Below are 7,580 nucleotides of genomic sequence, written 5' to 3' on the forward strand. Positions count from 1 at the left end.
TTATTCGTCCATCTCCCTCTTCATCTCCATCTTTTTCTTCGTATTTCTCTCCGTTCATCTTCCTCTTTTCTTCCTAATTTTTATGGGACACAATTGGCGAATAAGAACCCAAATCAGAGTCTAAGTCATCTGGGTATTCATGGGTCTGTTTCTCTGGCATCAATGGCGAAGGTCTGCGATCAAGGAGTCTGGACTAGGTGCAGTGTGATTAGAGTGACTGTTGTGTGTTTTAGAAGCACAACAATTTTTGTAAATTTTTTGGCCTTTTTGTTTAGAATTTTGGATTTTGATCTGGTTTTGAAAGTGGAAATATTACAGAATTTTTTGCCTATTTTGCTTCGAATTTTGTTGGATCTGGATTTAGAAATGGTAGATGAAAGGGGCGAAGCAGGGCATAGTTTATATATTGGACTTGGGTTCCGAATCGTATGAGGGACAAGTAGATGGGAGGGGCGAAGCAAGGAGGGATGAAAGCAAGGAGGAGTTGACTTAGCAGTCCAGTCGATTTTGGGGGGTCTCGTTAAGACCCTTTAGCGAAGTGCTTAGTCCCATTTAGTCGGGACGAGTATCATTAAAGCTTGTCCCGGTTTGTATCAAACAAAGGACTAGACTACCACTTAGTCCATTCCAATCTAGTGAATGCTAGTGAGTGCAAACAAACGTACCCTTATACTATGTTTGGATGAGGGAAATAAACTTGAAATTTAGATAAAAGTCAAAATTTATAAATTGACATACACCAAGGAAGAAAATATCGGTAATATCGGAAATATCAGTAGTCCGAAAACACGGAAATATCGATGGAAATATCGGGATAATATCGATATCGATAAAAATTACATAGAAACCACGGAAATTGTAAGAAAAACTTGGAAATTTTTATTGAAACTTTGCAGGATGTTTATTTAGTCAATTATCTATTAGTTTATCACAAAAAATTGGAAGGAAATGCATTGCATGATGGATTTAACATTATCAAGTTGATTATATAGCGAGCTGGCAAACATTGTGAGTGTAGAAAATATGTAGTAATTAATGAAAGAAGTTTAAACACACCGTAATCATTTATATATAATGAATTAGTATAATATTTTACACTTTATACATTTCATGATATTAACAATTTAATGCTCATTTGTACAACTAAATATATGCAACTCGACAAGATTTAGACATGAGTGAGTGAGAAACAAAAAAAAAGAGGGGCACTTAAGATCTAAGAGAGGAATTTTAGGAGAATTTAGACATAGTCATGAAGAAATGAATCACAAAAAGATAGATATGCGAGATTAGAAATGCAACACGTGAGGGATTTGCAAATGACTGCTTAAAATGAGTCCTTAACAAATTTCTTTTACATATCTTTGTAATGTTCACGTGATACATTTCTAATTCCTCCTATTTAACTTTGTGCGACATATTTCTTCTTCATTTGCCTAAAATGCATGCCTTGTAGTTTAGGAGTCTCTCACCCAAACATACATGTAGTATTGGGTGTGGTAACTATTTGTAATAACTTTTTATAGTGGAAACTCAACTTCCTTTAATATGCAAGCATATATGCTCCAGATCCATGAAGAAAACTAAGGTTTCAACCCCAAAATTAATTGGCAATAAGAGTTATGACACAACTCCTAATAAACTTTGTGAGGAATTTCTTAATTAACTCTCGGATTTGGAACTTTTCTTACATCCATGCAGTAAGATGAGGAAAAAAGAACTTTGCTTCTAGTAGTTATCCCACATCGGCCGTGCAATAGAACTGAGCAAGCAAACAAGTCTATAAAAGCTAGTTTGCATCCCACATTGGCCGTGCAATAGAAGTGAGCAAGCAAACAGGTCTATAAAAGCCACATTCCAAAGATGACAAAGGCATTCTTTTCTCGGTCTTTTGGCTAAGATCGGATGTGGTATCTGTTCTTGTTAGTTTAATATTTTCAGTATTTTTGAAGTATTTTGTGATATTATCGGTAATATCGCGATATTATCGGTAATATCGCGATATTATTGGTAATATCGCGATATTTTGATGAAAACTTCTTGGATACCTATTAAAATATCGGTAAAGCAAAAAACCGATAATATCGGCGAAATATCGCCGATATTATCGATATTTAAAACCTTGACATACACCAATTCCCTTGTTTGGATTAATAAATATAAAAATTTAGAATTTCCATGTAGAAAAAAAACTTGGAATTTAAGACCTCTAATTTCCAAGTTTAAATTCCATGTAAATATGTGTCATTTCTCAATTTCTATGATTGAGGGCTTAAAAATAAAAAATTACGTATTTAACTCCATTGTTTTTTTAGATTAACCAAACAAGAAAATTCATAAATTCTAGAAAATAAAATCTCGTCATTTCAATTTCTGTCATTTTAAAATTTATTAGTAACCTTAAATTTCTTCGTCCAAAACATAGTGTTATGGTTTTGAGCAGAAATCACACCCCTTTCTTGGTTTTCTTAATTTGTCGTCCAATCCAGTTTTCATTTCTCTTGAACGTTTTGTTGTGTTTTGTTTAAATCGGAGATGGGGATTCAAGATTTGAGGTCCAATTATAGGGTCTGATTTTGATGCAGTTAGGGTTATGGGTCCGGAAGTAATAGGCTGAAAAGGCAGACAAAGATATCAAGGACTGATGATTGGGATCATCTAGGAGTTATTCAGAGTGTTTGATGATCTAGTTGATCATGAGGGAGGGACCCAGAAGTAGAAGCACCACAGACGACCATCTTTTGATATTTGATTGTAGAGTTTGATGAAGACATTGAGGAGGGGCTAAGAATCACAGATCATGAATTGGATGCTGATGATGATGATGATGATGAGGATGAGGACTTGATTAGGGGTTTTCTTAACTATATTGGAGATTAAGATGATTAAAACCCTCAAAGAAGCGGATGTACCTGATCTAGAGGCGGCGCCCCGGCGGAGGCCGAGGAAGAGGGCTTATTAAAGAGTTTTTCAAATAATCACAAATCGAATACTCTTTAGTACATGTGAATAATTAATTCCTTACAGTCATGGTTCTCCTTTAATTCTATTGCTTGCATCTTTTCTCTCATGAAGTCTGCATTGGTTCTGGACGCCTCCTCCGTGCCAAGGTTCAGTCGCACCACCTCCGGTTATTGGTAATGCCATCTGTTCTTTTGTACCTCATACGCTGGCTCCAATAATAGCTTGTCTAAAGACTAGATGTTGGTAATGTCGAACACGCCTTAAAGTAAAGTGCCAACATATCAATACATCTTATTTGAGAGGCTGCTTTCTGAAACATTTGAACATTTGAAAACCTACCATAAATATCATCATTTAGGATTTCTGTTGTACGTGTAAAGGCTCTCGTTTGCATTGTTCTGTTTTGATGGAGTATTGGCATCTTGTTTTTTCAGTTGTCTAGTGTTGTTTAGTTGATGCCAGATTCAGTTGTGGTTTGAGTGCTGGAATGGTGTTATTGATAAGCATTCATGTGGAGGCAATTCCTCGCGTTGTGGTGTGTTTACAACTTTTTGATAATCGTGATATATTTTGAGTCAAATTTTGTTTGGTCTATTCTTCCATGGATGCAAGTTTCATTGACTCTTCGTTTAAAATCTTTTGGTTTCTATAGAATTTGTATCTGTTTACATCTCTCTTCCAAGAGGAGGCAAGTTATTCTGCTTTTGTCCTCAATATAAATTTTTACAAACTTCACAATTTGGGATCTGTCTGGTGTATCGTTGTTGAGAAACATGGCAAGCCAATATTTTTGTATAGCATGGTTATACTTGTTTTATTGTATGAACTGGTATTAACAATTGATTGATTTCCATCAATATGAAAGCCAAAGCAATGTTGTAGGCGTGATTTAGAAGTTCTGATTTATAAGCCTTGTTTTGAGGGGGCAAAGGATGAGGAGATGGGTCGTTTATGGAATAGAGTTCAATATTTGGCTTCTATCATGGCGTTAGTTCTTTCAGGACATTGTAATTCTCCTAGTCCGTTGCTTGACTTATAAAGTCCAATAATTTTGTTCTTTTACATTTGGTCACAAGTTGCGGGTCTTACATTCTTTCCTTTGCTTGGTGTTTACGTAGCTTACACTTGTATTTTCATAAACCATTTGATAATTAATTTGAGTTACTCGGGGATTCCTACTGTGTTTTATATTAATTTATGCTTCATCCTACAGTATCTTTAAGGTATGTTTTATGCCTGCTCAGTTATGCTCTTGTTCATTGAGTAATGTTAATTAATCTTCAATGATTAATGTACACACTTTGGATGTTTAGCAATTAGCACAAACTAAATGATTGCCATGTATATATGTTATCTTTTCATCACATTGAAGAAAGGCTGCACTTTATGATTATCCAATTTATTCATCCACCACTTTAAGGATGGGAGCTTAGTATTTACCAAGACATTGCCACCAACACTACAATGCAAAATGACTACTTTTGCTTCTTATTGTCGTTACTTTCGTTCTCAATAGCATAGCCACTCTCAATTTTCTTTCGAAATTCTCACTGCCCGACCCAACTTCTTTAGCTGCCACTCTAATATTAGGGATTTCTTACCTCACATAATGTCTATCTCTCTCTCTCTGCCCTCTTCTATCTAACTCCATTTCGATATTAAAGTTTAAACAATGAGTTTGCCACGCTTTTGCTAGTTTTTCACATCAGGTTTGTTATCAAGCTGTTGAAGTGCAAATTTCAGCTTTGGTCTATTGCACATATTTGTAAGTGTTGCAGATATTAATTCAAAATAAATCAAGGTGCATTTTGGCTTGTTAATTTAATACTCTTATCATTTAATGAAAGGGTTGCAATTGAAGTACTCTGCAAGTTATGTCAAAATTCCAGAATCAGGCGATTGTAAGAGGTTATGGACAGAAGTTTGCAAATAAATGGTAACTACAAATATTGTCAAGGTACAAAAATTTGTAGACAATCTTTCCAGGCATGCCTCATTGTTCGTATGAATAGCGTATCATTCCTTGTCATTTGGGTACATCTTTCCTTGAACTAAAATGGTACCATGCATGAACTTTCCTCATCCCATTTTTTGATATGGACTAATGACGGATTTTTCTTTAAGATTACAAGATCAATAATTAGGAGAGTAGTGTGCAAACCATTCAACCTTGTGGCATGAGACTTGCATCTAATGACCAGGGAAGCAATGTGGTTTTTTTGTACCCTTGCTGTGGAAAGTGAGGAACAACGGCAGGAAAAGGTTACAAGTTATCTTCTTTTATAATAGGTATTACTGCTTGTTGGCACCCTCTGTTGAAGATTGTGCCGTGTCATCCGATCAGCTCGGATGATTGGTTTCCTGTTTCTGAATAATGATATGAAAGCATTCCAACCCGCCAAATTTGCTTCATAAGAGGCTACTACCATCTTCAGATTGTTGTCATAGACATGCAAATCACTCTGCTCAATGTGTTGGACCATGCCGAATATGTTGGAAGATTAGCCACATTTCTCTCACCATAATTGACTGGTACCAGTGCCAATGCAGCTCTTCCTTACCCAGACAGGTTTTCCAGGTTACAGATTCTGGTGCCATGTATCAAATGATGCAGTTTTGTCAAATTTACAACTGCCAGTAGCTCAGGTTTTACACAAATGTACAGTTTCATTCTGGTTGCATATTTATGTCCTTTTTTAGTTCTTGTTTAGATTTGCTTGTCTGAGTTTCTATTCAACTTTGTACTATTCAGACCTGACTTTGATTAATGACAATAGTGTCGTATTTGATTAACGATAATAATGTCACATTTGTATCCCCAGCTTCTCTTTTATTATTTGGTTGTTCATCAGTTAGATCTTCTTTGCCATTCCGACAAATGAGATTAGCAAAAAATACAATTATTCAAACTAATTTAGAAACAAGATTAATTTAATCAAGGCTAAGGCAACGCTATATAACACATCCATCCCTTCAATGTAATTAGGAAACATTTCTAATAAAATACCAAGCTCAAAATACATAACACCACAAGACTCGTCGCAACCAACTCAAGCATCCGTGAGTGAAGAGTTGGAGCACCGCTCTGAGTTATCACTTCAGAATGAGAGGCAGAAGGTGATGAGGATCCAGGAGCTGGGCTTGGACTACAGACGAGTCAGCTGGTATAGGTAGGGCCTAATGACTCGGAGCGCCACAGAGAAAGTACATGTGTCCAGACCTTTTAAGGGTGATAGTGTCGGAACCAGAAGTATAGGTTATGAGAGGAGAGCTAGTGTTGCAAGACTCGAAATCTTGGTAAGCGACTTGCATCACATTGTGGAATTGATTGCTGTAAGCAAAAAGGGAATTGGAGTTAGCTTCATTCCACGACGGTAGAAGGTAATGCTGGTGGTGGTTGATAAGCACGATCCTCAAGCCCTCACTCAAGACCTGCAAGCAGCCAAGGAATAGAGCAGTGTATGGAAGATGAAGAGAGAGAGAGAGAGAGAGAGCAGAGCTCTGCAACTGTTTTTTGTATATATTCCTTTTTTTTTTTTAATAATATGACCGTTCCTTCACTTAAGCCACAATTGGCCTATATATTCTTTCTCCAACATTCACAGCCAGCTGGTTTTTACATAAAAGGCTAATAACTAATTAAAAGCGACTCATACTTACTAGAATTACTTAATACCCCCTTATTGTGATCAAGCTAATCACAATCCTATCATTACCCTCTCCTTCCACAACAACCTTGTCCTCAAGGTTACAATTCACAGCTTAAACCCTGGAAATCGTGCAGTGAAAGAATCGTAGTCTTCCCATGTCGCTTCTTCCTCAGAGCAGAACTTCCACTTGATTAGTAGTTGAACCCCAGCTGCACTGCCCTTCTTGTATATTCTTTGTTTGAGCACTTCTTCTGGTTCTTGAGTGAGTAGGCCATCATCTGTCACCAAGGGTAGCAGAGGAACGGGTTCGACCCAAGCACCCAAGTGTTTCTTTAAGCAACTTACATGGAATAAAATGTATTTTGGATTCAGGAGGAAGTTTAATTCTGTAAGCAACATTCCCCACTTTCTCCAACACTTCAAAGCAGTGGCGAAGCCAAGAATTTTCAAGGGGAGGGGCCAAATTTAAAAGCGTTAGTAGATTCTGAAACAAAAATTAGACAATGAAATTCTTTTAGATAGTAAACAATAGTAATGTTGTTCATAATTTATCGATACAAACAAGTTGTAATTGTTATCGGCAAGGTTTCATGTCATAATATCGTATAATAAGCTCATTATCAATAAATGCAAGATCATCTTTCAATATAAACAACCAGACTATCACACAATTGTTGTACATCTCTCTCTATGTAAACATTTCTTTCAATAAAAACAAAAACATTTCTCACATAAAATGAACACTAATACCTTTCCCCACAAAACTTTTTGTATATATGAAACAAGTTTTGAAGTCATTATTTCTCAAGAATTAAAAGAAAATAAGATAAAATAATTTTAAATACTAGAAATAATAACAAGAATTAATAAAGAACAATAACAAACATCAATCTTTTTTTTTTTTTTTGAGTACATCGATATTTTCACACTAAGGGGAAGGAGAGTTCTGCTAAGCCACACAATGAA

At 35.9% G+C, this 7,580-nt stretch overlaps 1 long non-coding RNA gene and 1 pseudogene across 1 annotated transcript; both read left to right on the forward strand.

Moving 5' to 3' along the window:
• Window positions 1-1,875: 1,875 nt before the first annotated feature.
• LOC126598242 (U2 spliceosomal RNA) lies at window positions 1,876-2,040 on the forward strand (annotated as a pseudogene).
• A 370-nt stretch (window positions 2,041-2,410) lies between these two features.
• Window positions 2,411-5,766, forward strand: LOC126595911 (uncharacterized). Its single transcript, XR_007613759.1, has 2 exons — window positions 2,411-4,729; window positions 4,812-5,766. It is a non-coding gene; the product is annotated as an uncharacterized LOC126595911 (long non-coding RNA).
• Window positions 5,767-7,580: the final 1,814 nt, after the last annotated feature.

Source organism: Malus sylvestris, chromosome 13 (assembly GCF_916048215.2).
Source record: "Malus sylvestris chromosome 13, drMalSylv7.2, whole genome shotgun sequence".
Taxonomy (NCBI): Eukaryota; Viridiplantae; Streptophyta; class Magnoliopsida; order Rosales; family Rosaceae; genus Malus; species Malus sylvestris.